Genomic DNA, 6519 nt, shown 5'->3' on the forward strand with positions numbered 1-6519 from the left:
TTTTTTTTTTAGGTCCATATATCTTGATGTCAAGATAATCGCTTAGAGGATATTTGAGCATCGAAACAACCTCTTCTAGTGAAATTTTTTAGGTGGCCTTTAATTTTATTGTTTAAAGCCTTCGCTCTATATAATTTATTTTTTAAAAAAAAATATATAAATAACCTCATTAAGACTTTCTAGACAAGTTACCCCAACTAAACTTTTTTTTTCTCACTTTTTACCCTGAAATATAATTTCTTAATAAATACCCCTCAACCCAAATAATAAAAAAAAATCTAAATTACCCTCCCTTACTTTTACCCACTCCTCTCTCCTCTTTCCCACAAGAAGCCGGTCCGGCAATATAATGTTGGTCAGGTAAATAATAATGGTGGTTCGGCACTGACAAAAAATGGTCTTATAATAAGCCCATGCGGTCCGGCACTGCCAAAGAGCGGTCTGACGATGTCAAAGAGCGGTCTGGTACTTTTTTTAGTTTGACGGAGTCTGACAATGTCAAAGATCGGTCCGACAAGCTATATAAGGCCACATGAATGTCCGGCCAAAATTAAATTTTTGTGTATGAAAAGTGGTATTTTAGCTAAAAAATTATACATTTTTCTACTTTGGGGTATTTGCTAAAAAAATATATTTTGTCAGAAAAAAGAAAGTCTCGGGTTATTTGTAATTTTTTCATTTTCTTTTTATGTTTGAAATAGTCTAATTGGATTTTTTTTAATATTTTTTTACCGACATGCTATCTAAATTTCAATCTTCTTGGGGTAGATATTCAAATTTCAAAATTACCGTTGTTAGGGTAGATATTCAAATTTCAAAATTACTGTCATAACTAGCCTTCTTTCTGTTTTTTTGGGGTTAGAGTTTGAAATAATCTAATCGATAATTTATTTATTAATTTATAAAATATTTTTCTTGGGGATTAAGGAGGGAGAATATACAAAACTTTAGGATTTCAAAATTCCTATTCCTTAAGGTTTGTGATAAGGTTTAGTATTAGTGTAGTGCAAGGTAGATTAAATTCTTTCTTTTCTTAGCGACAAGTGTTTCCTTAAATTTGGTAATATTAAATGGGGAATTTATTAATATTATTTTGAGGTGAAATTGGTTGGAGATGTCTATTTGACCAACGGCCAACAAAAAAATTCTCTCAAAATTTGTTGCATACTCCTAACTGTCATATTTCATATCTAACAGCGTTGATTGTAACCTTCTTATACAAAAAAATCTTTTCAATAATCATGGTTTTTTATAATGCCAAAAGATTTAATTCCCAAGGGAACATGTTTGGCCATTTACTTCCTTGCGTAAAAGTCAATCTAAGACTATTCTTAGGACCTCAAATTTTGTGGTTGTGACCTTCTCAAACCATAAGCCAAGCACAATAAAATTTTTTTCCGAATCTTATAGCTTTAAAAAAAAAAAGAAAAATTTATATAAAGACTAGGCTCTAAACAATCAAATTAGAGCCCACCTCAAAAATTTCACTAAAAAAAGGTTGATTTGATACTTAAATTTATCATCTTGACATCAAGATGCATGGATATGAGAAAAAATGGATTTCGAGTTTTAGAAATAGTGAGTCTTGTAACATATTTTTGGACCATCGATTTTTCAAGTTTTTATAGACCTACTCGATCTACACTATTTTTTAAGCTTTAAAATTTATAATTAAAGATTAAAATATATTTGAAGGCTATCACAAAAAAAATAGCATTGAAATCATATTTCTCAATACTATTTGAGGGTGGTATCTAATTTGATTGTTTAGAGCCTCGGCTCTACACAAACCGCACCAAAAAAAATGCCTCGAATATAAGCTGTCCAATTTTCTAAGGGTGATGTCTAAGCGCTAGAAAACTCAAATTTCACTTCTTATTTTTTTATTTTAAATGTAATTATCTAATGATTTTTAGGTGATTCACAAATTTTCATATTAAAAGCAAAAATCTTCCCAAATGGGTATTCTGGCAGGGGGAGTGAGTGTACAATTTGCTCCTGCAGTGACATGGAATATGCACTCTTGTACAATATGGATAATTTAAAAATGATATTGGTAGGTTTGGGCTATAATGTGATATTAACAGCATCAACTGCAACAATAATGACAATGGAATGATGGCTAAAATTATTTTAAGTAACCAAAGAAAACAATTATATCACTTGGACACTAGCAGGGTTTAGGTGCGAGGGAGACGCTGCTGTTACAGTGTGCCCACACTTCTAAGCAAATTAATTTTGGATCCAAATATTTAGATGATTGATCATGCCATCATGAATATGGAAAAAATAAAAGAAAAACAAATGCTGAATTTTGAACCATTAACTGGTCTATCTTGTACGTTAATTTGTGGGCCGCTTATTTCATCAAGAGATTATTGGATGCGCACAAGCTCTGAATTCATGAATTTCCAACGGAAATGGATAAACCGTATTGGGGAATGGGTTGGGATTATCACCATCTTTATCATCGTCAATACCTTTTTTCAGTTAATTAGAGTCAGCTATACAAATTTTGATCCATCATTCTATTAATTAATGATAATATCCAATACCCTAACATAAGTAGATTTTATTAATTAATGATAATATCCAATACCCTAACATAAGTAGATTTTATTAATTAATGATAATATCCAATACCCTAACATGAGTAGATACTGTAAGTTCATAATTCGTAATAGGTTCTTAAAAAGTTTTATGTTGGCAACTTATCTAATACAACCCAACTCTTTTACTTAAGCATGAGACAGATTAACGGAAAGTTTAATATCTTCATCCTTCTTAGACCTCGGTTGGGGTTATAAAACTATTAAAAACTAGGGCGAACACATGAGTCAGCTTATTTAACAAAGAATAAAGTTTATATAAGGTGTCAACATTGTCCTATAGAAGTAAGGTGCACATAAAAAATCCCATCGAGAAAGTGTTATGACGTCAAAAAGCCCTACAACTTATCATCTCGATTACGAGATGTGTGGATATGAAAAAAAAAAATTAAAGACATAAAAATAGTGCATCCTGTAACATATTATCCAGATTGTCCATTTTCAAAATATATAAGTTTGTATAGATATGATTGATGTACACCATTTTTGGAACTTTAAATTACATAATTAGGAGTGATACCATATTCTTAGGCCATTTCTAAAACCAGAACTACATCTTTTAGTAAGATTTAGAGGTGTGCCTTATTTTGATCATCTAAGGTTAATGTCTTATGGAAACCTCACATCTTAAAACATTTTATGTGAACAAATCGCATAGTTAATGATGTTCCCTGCGTTCACTATTCGATTTGTTTATAAAAAAATGTTTAATATTAACTAATTAATGCACTTTTTATCAGACTTAAATTTATTTATTTATTATATTCATACATCTTGATGTCGAGATGACCAATTAGAAGGTTTTACATCATCAAATTCTAATGATAGATTTTCGAGGTGCACGTTTAATTCTACAGTGCAATTTTATATAAACTATTTCCTATTCATATTTCCACCCCCAACGAACTACATTACACACATTTATGGAACAAGTAAGGTTGACATTTTGCATCAAGACTAATCAACACGCAGTATTAATTTAGGCTTGTGATCAATGGCTAAGATTTGAAGGGCTGCCGGACCACCGTACAAAATTTATTAAAGCGTCTGACATCTAGGGCAAGTGGGTGGTGTGGATGGGCTGCCAAATGTACTCAACCAGGTCTCTCTTGCGCATGCATCTTTTTAAAAACAAGAAACCAAAAACTAGCATTAGGCTTTAGTTTCTTTAGTTTTACCCTTTGATATTTTTGTAAATACGCCTAATAACTTGTGGAATGTAAAATCTCCCATATTTCATATTTTTTTGCTCACTTCTCAATTATTTGTAATTTCTTAAATTTTCTCAAAATACCTTCTATTCAATCTTTCGAGTTTTTAATTGAGATTTTTTTTTTTTTCTTATGGACTAATAGCTCATAACCAGAACAATTTGTTCACTGTAAAAAGAGACAAGTGACTCGGATGAGAGAACAATTTGTTCACTCTAAAAAGAGACAAGTGACCTGGTCAGAACTTCATTATCCGAACTAGTGCACTTTCCTTTTTTTTACTAGTGAAATACAGGTTCGCAAATCTCTCACCTAAGAATAAATTATTGGCTTTGAATTTTAAAATACTTGGGTTGTTTTGAAAAATTACAAAATTACAAAAAGGATAAATGAGGTAATATATGGAAATTTAAGAACATTTATATTATTTCAAATTATTGGAGATATTTTAACAAAATTAAAATTTTATTTTTTTTCCTCTTGCTCTTAAATCAAGTATGAGATCGTACATGAGAGAGAGACTAGTGTGGAAGAATGATTAAGAGAGACAAACCAATTTTAGATGAGAGAGATAAGGGTTAGAGAGAGAAAGTAAGATAAGATGAGAGAAATGTGTGGGCTTGCCATACCCATATGAGGAGACTAAATTTGGAAGGGATGACTAAGAGAGAGAAAATAAGAAAATATGAGAGAGATAGAGGGACCAATACAGCAAGAGAGAGAGAGAAAACTCCATCTCATAATGGGAGCCACACCCATATGTTTATTTCCTCATACAACAAAAGCATATATTTTCTAACAATAAATTATATTTGGCTGTCACTCATTTGATATTTGGTTCATCAAAAAAGGGAAAGCAAATATAAAGGTGAGGCCCTAAACAATCAAATTAAGATACACTTAAAAATTCACTAGAGCGGGATGCCCAAAAATTCTCAAATGGATCATATCGACTCCAGATGTATGGATATAAGAAAAAATAGATTTTAAGTCTTAAAAATAGAGTATCATGTAATGCATTTTTTAGACTGTCAATTTTTAAGATATTTAATCGTTCACATATCTACTTGATCCAGATAATTTTTGAAGCTTTAGATTTTATATTTAAAAATAAAAATAATTTCCAGACATGTCGATACTATTTAAAATTTGCCTTACTTTAATTGTTTAGGGCCTCAGCCTTATACAAACCCCACCCATCAATAAATATTAAAAATCTTCGACTTTCTACCATTTGGATGAGATGACCATTTCATAATCCTGTTGTGTACTTTTAAGAGATAGTGAAGATGACCTAACAAAGTATATTAAATTACCCAAAAAGAATTCCTACTCCTGCTAGCATATACTATGTGTTTACTCCCTCTGGCAAATCACATGGTAGGGATACTTTTATATCTTAGATTTTGTGGTGTAATTTTACAACCCATATACTAATCTCAGTTTAAAAAAATTCCGAAACAAATTCTCTATGTACTAAAAGGAACTAGTGCCATCAAGATTGAATTGAGACCGTCCAATTTTTGAAGTGCTAGATCTAAGAGTCGCAAAACTCAAAATTCAAAATTTTCTTTTGAAAATAGTTATCTAGTAATTCTTATACGGTTCCCAAAATTTTAGTCTAAAAATATATTCCTAAATAGGTGTTGTGGGTGAAGGAGTAGATGCACAATATACTCCTGTGAGGTCATAATATATGCACTCATTATATTGATGTTGGAGGAGAAGAGAGAGAGAGAGAGAGAGAGATATTTTCTTAAAGTAGATGGAATAAGAGAAGATGAACCACCAAAGTATATCTGTATTAATGTTTTAGGAAGGAATTAGGCAACCAACCTTATCAGGAATTAAATATTTGTGAGCAATGTTTTGTGTTGAATAATAAATTAATACCACAATTAAGTATTGACTTTGAGTTAGGTCTGTCGTGTGAATAAGAACTTATAATCCTTTCAATTCCGAAGTGGCAACGGAATTGAAGAAACCGCAGAATTCAAACTTACAAAAGGGAAAAGTTTATATGGAGCCTAGGCTCTAAACAATCAAATTAGATCCTACTTCAAAATTTTCACTAAAAGAGGTTGTTTTGATGCTCAAATATCCTCAGATTGATCATCTCGACATCAAGATGTATGGACATGAGAAAAAAATGGATTTCAAGTTTTGGAAATAGTGCATCTTGTGACACATTTTTCTACCGTCAATTTTCAAGATTTTTAAGTTTTCATAGATCTACTTGATTTACACTATTTTTTATGTTTTCAATTTATAAATGAAAATAAAAATATAATTTAATGCTATCACAAAACTTTCCAGTATTGAAACTATATGTTTTGATACTATCTAAAGGTGGGCTCTAAGTTGATTGTTTAGAGGCTCGGCTCTATACAAACCCCACCGCTTTAAAAAAATCCATGACAAAGGTGCTTCCCCCTTCGTCTCTCTCTCTCTCTCTCTCTCTCTCTCTCAATCTCTCTCAATCTTGTTCTATGTTTTTTTTGGGGTGAGTTCTATGTGGGTCTTATAGTCTGGCACCTTTCTCTCCATCTTTAGTATTTTCACCTCTCTCTCACTCTCTATCTTCAATATTTTGCATCTACTTCACTCTGCATGGAATATTTTAGTAATCTCTAATATTTTTGTCCCTCTCTCTCTCTCTCTCTCTCTCTCTCCATCTTGAACGTTTTTGTGCCCCCTCT

Source organism: Amborella trichopoda, chromosome 13 (assembly GCF_054954075.1).
Source record: "Amborella trichopoda isolate Santa Cruz 75 chromosome 13, AtrichopodaSantaCruz75HAP2 v2.0, whole genome shotgun sequence".
NCBI lineage: Eukaryota > Viridiplantae > Streptophyta > Magnoliopsida > Amborellales > Amborellaceae > Amborella > Amborella trichopoda.